Raw genomic sequence first — 17490 nt, 5'->3', positions numbered from 1 at the left:
AAAAAACAAGAAGATGTTATGCAAAAAATTGCTGAAAGAGAGAAGCAGAGAGAGAAGAGGGATGAAGAGTTTGATTCCAGATTGAATGAAGTGGAAACAGAAAGCAGTGTAATAATTGGACTGGAGATGGAGCGCTCTGAATATTTTTTGAGGTTTCAAAATATAGTAGAAGAAAAGGGTGAAAATCTGCCACAAATAATATCCCAAATTCTCATAGAAATACTAGGGATACCTGAGGAGAAGATAATGGACGGGATAGATGAGACATTTCGAGTTAACACAAGATATGCAACGAGGAACTCCCTCCCAAGGGAGGTCCATGTAAGATTTACGAAAAAAGCACTAAAACTACAAATCCTGCAAAACACAAGAGATAAAAAACTGCAATACAAAGGCAAGGAGATTGCAATTCTTAAGCAAATACCAAGACGGGTGAGAGAGAAAAGAAGAAAATATCAATTCTTGACTACAGCCTTACTTAAAATAGGAGTTAACTATAGATGGTTGATTCCGGAAGGCCTCATGTTTGTATGGAAAGGACAGAGATATAGAATTGATACAATTGAGAAGGCAGAAGCTTTCTACACAGAATATTTGAGAGGAAAGCCAGAGAAGCCTGGAAATGAAGAGCCACCGGTGCAACTGCTGGATCTACCCATAACCGAAATTGAGAGGACAGAGGGTGCTGTAGGTGGAATTGACATTGAAGAAGGTGCTGTTGGGGGTGTAGAGAGTAGAGCACAACGGGAACCAAGATCAACTAGAGCTATAAATCCTATATATAAAACATAAGGATGGAAGGAATAAAATTACTCTCAATTAATATAAATGGACTTAATTCGCCATGTAAACGAACGAAAATATTCCACAAATTAGGGAAATTAAAATTAGATATAATTTGCTTACAAGAAGTACATATTCAACAAAGTAATAGTCATTTATTAGTACAACCAAAACTGGGAAAAAACTTTACTTCGTTAGCGGACTGTAAACAAAGAGGTGTGACCTTCTACATTAAAGATAAAATCCCTGCGAAACAAATCTACACAGACGAAGATGGAAGAATTTTAATGGTGGAAATAATGGACAATGCTAGGAAAATACTGCTAATTGGAATTTATGCCCCTAATGAAAAACAAGATGACTTTTATAAAAAAATTCACAAGAAAATTTCTGATCTAGACTATGCTGACATTTGCATGATGGGAGACTTCAATGGTATTGTAGACCAGAAACTGGACTATAAGACCCACAAAACAACAAAACAAAATAGAAAAACACTCCCAAAGTCCTTCTTCAGGATGATGGATGAAATAAATCTAAAAGATGTGTGGAGAGAAAGGAACCCCATTAAAAAACAATATACCTTTTATTCAAATAGACACTCATCGTTCTCTAGAATTGATATGATTTGGGCTTCAACGGGCATATCCAGCAGCGCACTAGATGTGGAGATTGAACCAAACATCTGGGCAGACCACAATCCAATGGCAATAGGTTGGAGACAACAAAGAAGAAGATCGAGATGGACACTAGATAACAGGATATTGAAAGAGAAAGAATTTGTAAAGAAAATGGAAAAAGAATTGACTTTCTTCTTTAAAGAAAACAAAAAAGAAGATACGTCTTTACAGAATCTTTGGGATACAATGAAGGCCTTTTCTAGAGGTTTGATAATAGACTATATAAGAAAGAGAAACTTAAAGAAAAGACAAGTGTCTAAGGATCTAGAAAAAGATTACAGCACATTGGAAAAAGAACTACAGAAATCTCCACAAAAGAAAGAGATTAAAATAAAGATGGACACAATAAAACACAAACTTGACCTATTGGAAAAGGAGGACCTGGCCCAAAAAAATCAGAGGCGCCAAACAGAACTATTTTGAAAATGCAAATAAACCAGGCAGATGGCTGGCTTATAAACTGAGAAAAGAAAGAGAGACCAAGAAAATACTACAACTAAGAGATGAACAAGGACAATTGCATCATGGAAATATGGAAAAAAGGAAAATTATTCAAGATTACTATGCCAAGCTGTATGAACAAGAGAACATAGAAGAGAAAGAAGTGAAACAATATTTACAAAACGCCAAACTCCCCCAAATACCAAATGATACTAGAACTATATTTGAAGATAAAATAACAATGATGGAATTAACTGAGGCCCTTAAAAGACAAAATAATGGGAAGGCCCCGGGACCGGATGGCCTTCCTGTGGAATTCTATAGAACATTAGAAAAATCCTTGGCCGTTCCATTACTAGAAGTCATGAATGAAGTAATGATTGAAAGTAAAATACCTAATTCATGGTTGGAGGCATATATTACATTAATACCCAAAGAGGAGGCAGACCATACGCAAATTAAGAACTATAGACCTATCTCCTTGTTGAACTCAGACTATAAACTATTTGCCTCAATACTGGCAGAGAGACTGAAAAAATACCTAAATGGGTTTATCCACCCGGACCAAAATGGTTTTTTACCAAAGAGGCAAATTAGAGATAACATAAGGACAATTCTAAATACCTTAGAATATTATCAGGTCCACTCTGAGAAGCAAATGGCTTTGATTTTCTTGGATGCGCAGAAAGCCTTTGATAACGTGAATTGGACATTTATGACTCAACAAATGGAACAAATGAATTTTGGTAAGAATTTTATTCAAGCCATACAAACGATATATCACAAGCAAACAGCCAAGATAATGATAAATGGAGAGCTGACGGATCCAATTGAAATTAAAAGAGGTACGAGACAAGGCTGTCCACTGTCACCACTGCTTTTTGTTTTAACATTAGAAGTACTAAATAGAAAGATTAGAGAAGAGGAAGAAATAAAGGGAATGATCATTAAAAAGGAAGAATACAAGTTGCAAGCATTTGCTGACGACTTAGTCTTCATCCTTGAGGAGCCATTTCAATCTGCACCTAAACTGATAGGAGAAATCGAGGCGTATGGAAAAGTTGCAGGTTTAAAAATAAACAAAGACAAAACAAAGATTTTAACAAAAAATATACCCCGAAAACAAAAAGAAGAATTGGCGGAAAATTTGGAAATGCAAATCACAAACAAAGTTAAATATTTGGGGATTCACCTAACAGCCAAGTGCAGCACTCTCAAAGAAGATAATTATATTAAATTGAAGCAACAAATTGTAACAGACTTGGCGAAATGGAAGAATCTTCAATTATCAATGATTGGTAGAATCGCAACAATCAAAATGAATATCTTACCTAGACTGTTATACCTGTTTCAGACTATTCCAATTAAGTTGGGGAAAGGATATTTTGAAGAATTAAATAAAATAGTGTTGAAATTTTTATGGCAAGGGAAAAAAGCAAGAATAAAATGTAAATTGTTACAAGATTCCAAATCAAGGGGAGGGTGGGGTTTACCTGATTGGGAGTTATACTATCAGGCAGCTAGTCTGATGTGGATCAAGGAATGGATAATGCTAAGAAATGATAGGCTTTTGAATCTAGAAGGTCATGACTTGCTGTTGGGATGGCATGCATACTTATGGTATAAAGGAACTAAAAAACATGGTTACTTTAGAGACCATTCTATAAGAGAGGCTCTGTTATTAAACTGGCAGAAGGTTAAGAGGTTGCACTACTTGAAAATTCCAGTCTGGATATCAACTATTGAAGCCTTTTCATATCCAATAATATTTAAAAGGGAAGAAGCAGTTAGATATGCTGAATTATTGAATGCAGAGGGTGAACTTAAATCTATACAAGAATTGAAACAAGAAGGTATTGAACTCAATTGGTACTCATATGTGCAAATACATTCTAGATACAATGAAGATCGAAAAAATGAGGGTTTTTATGATAAACTGACTGAATTAGATAAAATTTTAACAGGTAACGATGAAAAATTAATTAAAAAATTTTATGATTATTTATTAGAGGTGAAATTATATGAAGAACAAGTGAAAGGAACTATGTTAGCCTGGGGAAAAAACTTTGGACATGGGATTGATTTAGAAAAATGGCAAAAATTGTGGACTCAAAATTATAAAATGACAATGTCAACTGCATATAAAGAAAATTTGTATAAGATGTTTTATAGGTGGCATTTATCCCCATCGAGAATAGCAAGAATGTCGAAGAATAAGTCTGAAAAATGCTGGAAATGTCAACATACACCCGGCACATATTACCACATGTGGTGGACTTGTCCTGAAGCTAAGAGATACTGGACTAAAATACACATGTGGTTGGAGAAAATGATACATAAACATATAGACTTGAAACCAGAACTTTTCTTATTGGGAATAATACCAGAAACATACAATAAAGACTTGAAATATTTGATCATAAATGTCTTAACAGCTGCTAGAATTGTATTTGCTAAATACTGGAAAAATGAGAAAGTACCAACAGAGGAGGAAATTGTTCGGAAGATAATGAACTGTGCAGAAATGAGTAAACTTACATTTGAAATTAGAGAATTAGAGGATGAGCAATTTTATAAAGTATGGGACTTGTTTTATCAATGGTTGGATAAAAAAACTTGGAAGTGAATCTTTTCTTTTTCTTTACCCTATCTTATATGTAATAATAATAGAAAGTTATACTTAATGTTTTGAAAAAATCTCTCTCTTTTTTCTTTCTTTTTTTTTCTTTTCTCTTTCTATACATATTAAGCCTTTATTATGAAATAGACCATTTACTTATACGAGATAAGAATAATAATGCATTTAATATATAAGAGTGAGATGATTTAAACTGTTAGGTATGATTATGGCTGGTGACTATTTTATAATATAAAATGGAATAATGATGATGTAATGAACAATGGATGTGAATATAGATTAAAATATTTAATGACTACATGGATTGACAAATAATAATGGGAAATTAAATTTGGAGTTGAGGATGATTGGAAACTTTAAGATTAATGGAAAATAGAAATGTCTTATATGAAGTAATGAGTTTCTTTTTTTCTTTGACTTAATCTCCACTTTTATCTTTGAGAGAATGGTGATACAATTTTATAAAGACCTATTGCTACCTAGTACATAATTGTAGAGATAAAGAAATAAGGGTTGTCATAAAAGAAAGAATACTATGGTAACTTGAACATGCAATGCTCAATGAAATATTTAACTATATTTAATGGATAATTAGTGAACGCATCCTTAATTGTAAAAACCATCGCACAAAAACTTGTAACCAAACGACATGCTTGATGAAAATGTGTTTTTTTTTACTTCCCTGCTCTTGTACCTTATGTGTTGTCTTGTCTTTTTAAAGAAAAATAAATAAACATTTATAAAAAAAAAAAAAAAAAAGATAGATAGATAGATAGATAGATAGATAGATAGATAGATAGATAATGAGAGAAAGAGTGGGGAGAGAAAGACAATGATAGATGATAGATAGATAGATAGATAGATAGATAGATAGATAGATAGATAGATAATGAGAGAAAGAGAGAAAGAGTGGGGAGAGACAATGAGAGATAGATAAATAGAGAGACAGACAGACAGACAATGAGATAGAGAGAGAGAGAGAGAGAGAGAGAGAGAGAGAGAGAGAGAGAGATGAGGTAGGTAGACAGACAATGAGAGATAGAGAGAGACAGACAGACAATGAGATAGATAGATAATGAGAGTAAGAGTGGGGAGAGACAGACAATGAGAGATAGAGAGAGAGAGACAGACAGACAGACAGACAGACATGCAGACAGACAGACAATGAGATAGATAGATAATGAGAGAAAGAGGGGGGAGTGAAAGACAATGATAGATAGATAGATAGATAGATAGATAGATAGATAGATAGATAGATAGATAGATAATGAGAAAAAGAGTGGGGAAAAAGAGACAATGAGAGATAGATAGATAGATAGATAATGAGAGAAAGAGAGGAAGAGTGGGGAGAGACAATGAGAGATAGATAAATAGAGAGATAGACAGACAGACAATGAGATAGATGGATAGATAGATAGAGAGAGAGAGAGAGAGACAGACAGACAGACAGACAGACAGAGAGACAATGAGAGATAGAGATGAAGGTAGACAGACAGACAGACAATGAGAGATAGATAGAGAGAGAGACAGACAGACAGACAGACAGACAATGAGATAGATAGATATGAGAGAAAGGGGGGGAGACAGACAATGAGAGATAGATAGATAGATAGATAGATAGATAGATAGATAGATGATAGATAGATAGATAGATAGATAGATAGATAGATAGATAGATAATGAGAGAAAGAGTGGGGAGAGAAGGACAATGATAGATGATAGATAGATAGATAGATAGATAGATAGATAGATAGATAGATAGATAGATAGATAATGAGAGAAAGAGAGAAAGAGTGGGGAGAGACAATGAGAGATAGATAAATAGAGAGACAGACAGACAGACAATGAGATAGATAGATAGATGATAGATAGATAGATAGATAGATAGATAGATAGATAGATAGATAGATAGATAGATGAGGTAGGTAGACAGACAATGAGAGATAGAGAGAGAGAGACAGACAGACAATGAGATAGATAGATAATGAGAGAAAAAGAGAGACAGACCGACAGACAATGAGAGATAGAGATACAGAAAATGGTAGACAGACAGAAAGACAATGAGAGAGAGAGAGACAGACAGACAGACAGACAATGAGATAGATAGATAATGAGAGAAAGAGTGGGGAGAGACAGACAATGAGAGATAGAGAGAGACAGACAGACAGACATGCAGACAGACAGACAGACAGACAGACAATGAGAGATAGAGATACAGAAAATGGTAGACAGACAGAAAGACAATGAGAGAGAGAGAGACAGACAGACAGACAGACAATGAGATAGATAGATAATGAGAGAAAGAGGGGGGAGTGACAGACAATGAGAGATAGATAGATAGATAGATAGATAGATAGATAGATAGATAGATAGATAGATAGATAGATAGATGATGTAGGTAGACAATGAGAGATAGAGATACAGATAATGGTAGACAGACAGACAGACAATGAGAGAGAGAGAGAGAGAGAGACAGACAGACAGACAGACAGACAGACAGACAGACAGACAGACAATGAGATAGATAGATAATGAGAGAAAGAGGGGGGAGAGACAGACAATGAGAGATAGATAGATAGATAGATAGATAGATAGATAGATAGATAGATGATGTAGGTAGACAGACAATGAGAGATAGAGATACAGATAATGGTAGACAGACAGACAGACAATGAGAGAGAGAGAGAGAGACAGACAGACAGACAGACAGACAGACAATGAGATAGATAGATAATGAGAGATAGGGGGGGAGACAGACAATGATAGATAGATAGATAGATAGATAGATAGATAGATAGATAGATAGATAGATAGATAGATAGATAGATAAATGAGAAAAAGAGTGGGGAAAAAGAGACAATGAGAGATAGATAGATAGATAGATAGATAGATAGATAGATAGATAGATAGATAATGAGAGAAAGAGAGGAAGAGTGGGGAGAGACAATGAGAGATAGATAAATAGAGAGATAGACAGACAGACAATGAGATAGATGGATAGATAGAGAGAGAGAGAGAGAGACATACAGACAGACAGACAGAGAGACAATGAGAGATAGAGATGAAGGTAGACAGACAGACAGACAATGAGAGATAGATAGAGAGAGAGAGAGACAGACAGACAGACAGACAGACAGACAATGAGATAGATAGATATGAGAGAAAGGGGGGGAGACAGACAATGAGAGATAGATAGATAGATAGATAGATAGATAGATAGATAGATAGATGATAGATAGATAGATAGATAGATAGATAGATAGATAGATAATGAGAGAAAGAGTGGGGAGAGAAAGACAATGATAGATGATAGATAGATAGATAGATAGATAGATAGATAGATAGATAGATAATGAGAGAAAGAGAGAAAGACTGGGGAGAGACAATGAGAGATAGATAAATAGAGAGACAGACAGACAGACAATGAGATAGATAGATAATGAGAGAAAGAGGGGGGAGTGACAGACAATGAGAGATAGATAGATAGATAGATAGATAGATAGATAGATAGATAGATAGATAGATAGATGATGTAGGTAGACAATGAGAGATAGAGATACAGATAATGGTAGACAGACAGACAGACAATGAGAGAGAGAGAGAGAGAGAGAGAGACAGACAGACAGACAGACAATGAGATAGATAGATAATGAGAGAAAGAGGGGGGAGAGACAGACAATGAGAGATAGATAGATAGATAGATAGATAGATAGATAGATAGATAGATAGATAGATGATGTAGGTAGACAGACAATGAGAGATAGAGATACAGATAATGGTAGACAGACAGACAGACAATGAGAGAGAGAGAGAGACAGACAGACAGACAGACAGACAATGAGATAGATAGATAATGAGAGATAGGGGGGGAGACAGACAATGATAGATAGATAGATAGATAGATAGATAGATAGATAGATAGATAGATAGATAGATAGATAGATAGATAAATGAGAAAAAGAGTGGGGAAAAAGAGACAATGAGAGATAGATAGATAGATAGATAGATAATGAGAGAAAGAGAGGAAGAGTGGGGAGAGACAATGAGAGATAGATAAATAGAGAGATAGACAGACAGACAATGAGATAGATGGATAGATGGAGAGAGAGAGAGACAGACAGACAGACAGACAGACAGACAGAGAGACAATGAGAGATAGAGATGAAGGTAGACAGACAGACAGACAATGAGAGATAGATAGAGAGAGAGACAGACAGACAGACAGACAGACAGACAGACAATGAGATAGATAGATATGAGAGAAAGGGGGGGAGACAGACAATGAGAGATAGATAGATAGATAGATAGATAGATAGATAGATGATAGATAGATAGATAGATAGATAGATAGATAGATAGATAGATAATGAGAGAAAGAGTGGGGAGAGAAAGACAATGATAGATGATAGATAGATAGATAGATAGATAGATAGATAGATAGATAGATAGATAGATAATGAGAGAAAGAGAGAAAGACTGGGGAGAGACAATGAGAGATAGATAAATAGAGAGACAGACAGACAGACAATGAGATAGATAGATAGATGATAGATAGATAGATAGATAGATAGATAGATAGATAGATAGATAGATGAGGTAGGTAGACAGACAATGAGAGATAGAGAGAGAGAGACAGACAGACAGACAATGAGATAGATTGAGATACAGAAAATGGTAGACAGACAGACAGACAATGAGAGAGAGAGAGACAGACAGACAGACAGAGAGACAATGATATAGATAGATAATGAGAGAAAGGGGGGGAGACAGACAATGATAAATAGATAGATAGATAGATAGATAGATAGATAGATAGATAGATAGATAGATAGATAGATAGTTAGATAATGAGAATAAGAGTGGGGACAGAAAGACAATGATAGATAGATAGATAGATAGATAGATAGATAGATAGATAGATAGATAATGAGAGACAGAGAGAAAGAGTGGGGAGAGACAATGAGAGATAGATAACTAGAGAGGCAGACAGACAGACAGACAATGAGATAGATAGATAGATAGATAGATAGATAGATAGATAGATAGATAGATAGATAGATAGATAGATAGATAATGAGAGAAAGAGAGAAAGAGTGGGGAGAGACAATGAGAGATAGATAAATAGAGAGACAGACAGACAGACAATGAGATGATAGATAGATAGATAGATAGATAGATAGATAGATAGATAGATAGATAGATAGATGAGGTAGGTAGACAGACAATGAGAGATAGAGAGAGAGACAGACAGACAATGAGATAGATAGATAATGAGAGAAAGAGTGGGGAGAGACAGACAATGAGAGATAGAGACAGACAGACAGACAGACAGACAGACATGCAGACAGACAGACAATGAGATAGATAGATAATGAGAGAAAGAGGGGGGAGTGACAGACAATGAGAGATAGATAGATAGATAGATAGATAGATAGATAGATAGATAGATAGATAGATAGATAGACAGAGAGAGAGAGAGAGAGAGAGATACATAGATAGATAGATGGGTGATGTAGGTAGACAGACAATGAGAGATAGAGATACAGATAATGGTAGACAGACAGACAGACAATGAGAGAGAGAGAGAGAGAGAGACAGACAGACAGACAGACAGACAGAAAATGAGATAGATAGATAATGAGAGAAAGAGGGGGGAGAGACAGACAATGAGAGATAGATAGATAGATAGATAGATAGATAGATAGATAGATAGATAGATAGATAGATAGATAGATAGATGATGTAGGTAGACAGACAATGAGAGATAGAGATACAGATAATGGTAGACAGACAGACAATGAGAGATAGAGAGACAGACAGACAGACAGACAATGAGATAGCTAGATAATGAGAGATAGGGGGGAGACAGACAATGATAGATAGATGATAGATAGATAGATAGATAGATAGATAGATAGATAGATAGATAGATAGATAGATAGATAAATAAGAAAAAGAGTGGGGAGAAAGAGACAATGAGAGATAGATAGATAGATAGATAGATAGATAATGAGAGAAAGAGAGAAAGAGTGGGGAGAGACAATGAGAGATAGATAAATAGAGAGACAGACAGACAGACAATGAGATAGATGGATAGATAGATAAAGAGAGAGAGAGAGAGAGAGACAGACAGACAGACAGACAGACAGTCTATGAGAGATAGAGATAAAGGTAGACAGACAGACAGACAATGAGAGATAGAGAGAGAGAGAGAGAGAGAGAGAGAGAGAGAGACAGACAGACAGACAGACAGACAGACAGACAGACAGACAGACAATGAGATAGATAGATATGAGAGAAAGGGGGGGAGACAGACAATGATAGATAGATAGATAGATAGATAGATAGATAGATAGATAGATAGATAGATAGACAGACAGACAGACAGACAGACAGACAGACAGACAGACAGACAGATGAGAGAAAAAGAGAGACAGACCGACAGACAATGAGAGATACAGATACAGATAATGGTAGACAGACAGACAGACAATGACAGAGAGAGACAGACAGACAAACAGAGAGACAATGAGATAGATAGATAATGAGAGAAATGGGGGGAGACAGACAATGATAGATAGATAGGTAGATAGATAGATAGATAGATAGATAGATAGATAGATAGATAGATAGATAGATAGATAGATAATAGATAGATAGATAGATAGATAGATAGATAGATAGATAGATAGATAGATAATGAGAGAAAGAGTGGGGAGAGAAACACAATGATAGATGATAGATAGATAGATAGATAGATAGATAGATAGATAGATAGATAGATAGATAGATAGATAGATGATAGATAGATAATGAGAGAAAGAGAGAAAGAGTGGGGAGAGACAATGAGAGATAGATAAATAGAGAGACAGACAGACAGATAATGAGATAGATAGATAGATGATAGATAGATAGATAGATAGATAGATAGATAGATAGATAGATAGATAGATAGATAGATGAGGTAGGTAGACAGACAATGAGAGATAGAGAGAGAGAGACAGACAGACAGACAATGAGATAGATAGATAATGAGAGAAAAAGAGAGACAGACCGACAGACAATGAGAGATAGAGATACAGAAAATGGTAGACAGAGAGAAAGACAATGAGAGAGAGAGAGACAGACAGACAGACAGAGAGAAAATGAGATAGATAGATAATGAGAGAAAGAGCAGGGAGAGACAGACAATGATAGATAGATAGATAGATAGATAGATAGATAGATAGATAGATAGATAGATAGATAGATAATGAGAGAAAGAGTGGGGAGAGAAAGACAATGATAGATAGATAGATAGATAGATGATAGATAGATAGATGATAGATAGATAGATAGATAGATAGATAGATAGATAGATAGATAATGAGAGAAAGAGAGAAAGAGTGGGGAGAGACAATGAGAGATAGATAAATAGAGAGACAGACAGACAGACAATGAGATAGAGAGAGAGAGAGAGAGAGAGAGAGAGAGAGAGAGAGAGAGAGAGAGAGAGAGATGAGGTAGGTAGACAGACAATGAGAGATAGAGAGAGACAGACAGACAATGAGATAGATAGATAATGAGAGTAAGAGTGGGGAGAGACAGACAATGAGAGATAGAGAGAGAGAGAGAGACAGACAGACAGACAAACAGACAGACATGCAGACAGACAGACAATGAGATAGATAGATAATGAGAGAAAGAGGGGGGAGTGAAAGACAATGATAGATAGATAGATAGATAGATAGATAGATAGATAGATAATGAGAAAAAGAGTGGGGAAAAAGAGACAATGAGAGATAGATAGATAGATAGATAGATAATGAGAGAAAGAGAGGAAGATTGGGGAGAGACAATGAGAGATAGATAAATAGAGAGATAGACAGACAGACAATGAGATAGATGGATAGATAGATAGAGAGAGAGAGAGAGAGACAGACAGACAGACAGACAGACAGACAGAGAGACAATGAGAGATAGAGATGAAGGTAGACAGACAGAGAGACAATGAGAGATAGATAGAGAGAGAGACAGACAGACAGACAGACAGACAATGAGATAGAAAGATATGAGAGAAAGGGGGGGAGACAGACAATGAGAGATAGATAGATAGATAGATAGATAGATAGATAGATAGATAGATAGATAGATAGATAGATGATAGATAGATAGATAGATAGATAGATAGATAGATAATGAGAGAAAGAGTGGGGAGAGAAAGACAATGATAGATGATAGATAGATAGATAGATAGATAGATAGATAGATAGATAGATAGATAGATAGATAATGAGAGAAAGAGAGAAAGAGTGGGGAGAGACAATGAGAGATAGATAAATAGAGAGACAGACAGACAGACAATGAGATAGAGAGAGAGAGAGAGAGAGAGAGAGAGAGAGAGAGAGAGAGATGAGGTAGGTAGACAGACAATGAGAGATAGAGAGAGACAGACAGACAATGAGATAGATAGATAATGAGAGTAAGAGTGGGGAGAGACAGACAATGAGAGATAGAGAGAGAGAGACAGACAGACAGACAGACAGACATGCAGACAGACAGACAATGAGATAGATAGATAATGAGAGAAAGAGGGGGGAGTGAAAGACAATGATAGATAGATAGATAGATAGATAGATAGATAGATAGATAGATAATGAGAAAAAGAGTGGGGAAAAAGAGACAATGAGAGATAGATAGATAGATAGATAATGAGAGAAAGAGAGGAAGAGTGGGGAGAGACAATGAGAGATAGATAAATAGAGAGATAGACAGACAGACAATGAGATAGATGGATAGATAGATAGAGAGAGAGAGAGAGAGAGAGACAGACAGACAGACAGACAGACAGAGAGACAATGAGAGATAGAGATGAAGGTAGACAGACAGACAGACAATGAGAGATAGATAGAGAGAGAGACAGACAGACAGACAGACAGACAATGAGATAGATAGATATGAGAGAAAGGGGGGGAGACAGACAATGAGAGATAGATAGATAGATAGATAGATAGATAGATAGATAGATAGATAGATGATAGATAGATAGATAGATAGATAGATAGATAGATAGATAGATAGATAGATAATGAGAGAAAGAGTGGGGAGAGAAGGACAATGATAGATGATAGATAGATAGATAGATAGATAGATAGATAGATAGATAGATAGATAGATAGATAGATAATGAGAGAAAGAGAGAAAGAGTGGGGAGAGACAATGAGAGATAGATAAATAGAGAGACAGACAGACAGACAATGAGATAGATAGATAGATGATAGATAGATAGATAGATAGATAGATAGATAGATAGATAGATAGATGAGGTAGGTAGACAGACAATGAGAGATAGAGAGAGAGAGACAGACAGACAATGAGATAGATAGATAATGAGAGAAAAAGAGAGACAGACCGACAGACAATGAGAGATAGAGATACAGAAAATGGTAGACAGACAGAAAGACAATGAGAGAGAGAGAGACAGACAGACAGACAGACAATGAGATAGATAGATAATGAGAGAAAGAGTGGGGAGAGACAGACAATGAGAGATAGAGAGAGACAGACAGACAGACATGCAGACAGACAGACAGACAGACAGACAATGAGAGATAGAGATACAGAAAATGGTAGACAGACAGAAAGACAATGAGAGAGAGAGAGACAGACAGACAGACAGACAATGAGATAGATAGATAATGAGAGAAAGAGGGGGGAGTGACAGACAATGAGAGATGATAGATAGATAGATAGATAGATAGATAGATAGATAGATAGATAGATAGATAGATAGATGATGTAGGTAGACAATGAGAGATAGAGATACAGATAATGGTAGACAGACAGACAGACAATGAGAGAGAGAGAGAGAGAGAGAGAGACAGACAGACAGACAGACAGACAGACAATGAGATAGATAGATAATGAGAGAAAGAGGGGGGAGAGACAGACAATGAGAGATAGATAGATAGATAGATAGATAGATAGATAGATAGATAGATAGATAGATAGATAGATAGATAGATGATGTAGGTAGACAGACAATGAGAGATAGAGATACAGATAATGGTAGACAGACAGACAGACAATGAGAGAGAGAGAGAGACAGACAGACAGACAGACAGACAGACAATGAGATAGATAGATAATGAGAGATAGGGGGGGAGACAGACAATGATAGATAGATAGATAGATAGATAGATAGATAGATAGATAGATAGATAGATAGATAGATAGATAAATGAGAAAAAGAGTGGGGAAAAAGAGACAATGAGAGATAGATAGATAGATAGATAGATAATGAGAGAAAGAGAGGAAGAGTGGGGAGAGACAATGAGAGATAGATAAATAGAGAGATAGACAGACAGACAATGAGATAGATGGATAGATAGAGAGAGAGAGAGAGAGACATACAGACAGACAGACAGACAGAGAGACAATGAGAGATAGAGATGAAGGTAGACAGACAGACAGACAATGAGAGATAGATAGAGAGAGAGAGAGACAGACAGACAGACAGACAGACAGACAATGAGATAGATAGATATGAGAGAAAGGGGGGGAGACAGACAATGAGAGATAGATAGATAGATAGATAGATAGATAGATAGATAGATAGATAGATAGATAGATAGATGATAGATAGATAGATAGATAGATAGATAGATAGATAGATAGATAGATAATGAGAGAAAGAGTGGGGAGAGAAAGACAATGATAGATGATAGATAGATAGATAGATAGATAGATAGATAGATAGATAGATAGATAATGAGAGAAAGAGAGAAAGACTGGGGAGAGACAATGAGAGATAGATAAATAGAGAGACAGACAGACAGACAATGAGATAGATAGATAATGAGAGAAAGAGGGGGGAGTGACAGACAATGAGAGATAGATAGATAGATAGATAGATAGATAGATAGATAGATAGATAGATAGATAGATGATGTAGGTAGACAATGAGAGATAGAGATACAGATAATGGTAGACAGACAGACAGACAATGAGAGAGAGAGAGAGAGAGACAGACAGACAGACAGACAGACAGACAGACAATGAGATAGATAGATAATGAGAGAAAGAGGGGGGAGAGACAGACAATGAGAGATAGATAGATAGATAGATAGATAGATAGATAGATAGATAGATAGATAGATAGATAGATAGATAGATGATGTAGGTAGACAGACAATGAGAGATAGAGATACAGATAATGGTAGACAGACAGACAGACAATGAGAGAGAGAGAGAGACAGACAGACAGACAGACAGACAATGAGATAGATAGATAATGAGAGATAGGGGGGGAGACAGACAATGATAGATAGATAGATAGATAGATAGATAGATAGATAGATAGATAGATAGATAGATAGATAGATAGATAGATAGATAGATAGATAGATAAATGAGAAAAAGAGTGGGGAAAAAGAGACAATGAGAGATAGATAGATAGATAGATAGATAGATAATGAGAGAAAGAGAGGAAGAGTGGGGAGAGACAATGAGAGATAGATAAATAGAGAGATAGACAGACAGACAATGAGATAGATGGATAGATAGAGAGAGAGAGAGACAGACAGACAGACAGACAGACAGACAGACAGAGAGACAATGAGAGATAGAGATGAAGGTAGACAGACAGACAGACAATGAGAGATAGATAGAGAGAGAGACAGACAGACAGACAGACAGACAGACAATGAGATAGATAGATATGAGAGAAAGGGGGGGAGACAGACAATGAGAGATAGATAGATAGATAGATAGATAGATAGATAGATAGATAGATAGATGATAGATAGATAGATAGATAGATAGATAGATAGATAGATAGATAATGAGAGAAAGAGTGGGGAGAGAAAGACAATGATAGATGATAGATAGATAGATAGATAGATAGATAGATAGATAGATAGATAGATAGATAATGAGAGAAAGAGAGAAAGACTGGGGAGAGACAATGAGAGATAGATAAATAGAGAGACAGACAGACAGACAATGAGATAGATAGATAGATGATAGATAGATAGATAGATAGATAGATAGATAGATAGATAGATAGATAGATGAGGTAGGTAGACAGACAATGAGAGATAGAGAGAGAGAGACAGACAGACAGACAATGAGATAGATTGAGATACAGAAAATGGTAGACAGACAGACAGACAATGAGAGAGAGAGAGACAGACAGACAGACAGAGAGACAATGATATAGATAGATAATGAGAGAAAGGGGGGGAGACAGACAATGATAGATAGATAGATAGATAGATAGATAGATAGATAGATAGATAGATAGATAGATAGATAGATAGATAGATAGATAGTTAGATAATGAGAATAAGAGTGGGGACAGAAAGACAATGATAGATAGATAGATAGATAGATAGATAGATAGATAGATAGATAGATAGATAGATAGATAATGAGAGAAAGAGAGAAAGAGTGGGGAGAGACAATGAGAGATAGATAACTAGAGAGACAGACAGACAGACAGACAATGAGATAGATAGATAGATAGATAGATAGATAGATAGATAGATAGATAGATAATGAGAGAAAGAGAGAAAGAGTGGGGAGAGACAATGAGAGATAGATAAATAGAGAGACAGACAGACAGACAATGAGATGATAGATAGATAGATAGATAGATAGATAGATAGATAGATAGATAGATAGATAGATAGATAGATAGATGAGGTAGGTAGACAGACAATGAGAGATAGAGAGAGAGACAGACAGACAATGAGATAGATAGATAATGAGAGAAAGAGTGGGGAGAGACAGACAATGAGAGATAGAGACAGACAGACAGACAGACAGACATGCAGACAGACAGACAATGAGATAGATAGATAATGAGAGAAAGAGGGGGGAGTGACAGACAATGAGAGATAGATAGATAGATAGATAGATAGATAGATAGATAGATAGATAGATAGATAGATAGACAGAGAGAGAGAG

Source organism: Natrix helvetica, assembly GCF_964273705.1.
Source record: "Natrix helvetica genome assembly, chromosome: W".
Lineage (NCBI taxonomy): Eukaryota > Metazoa > Chordata > Lepidosauria > Squamata > Natricidae > Natrix > Natrix helvetica.
Note: the sequence above shows the minus strand (reverse complement) of the source record.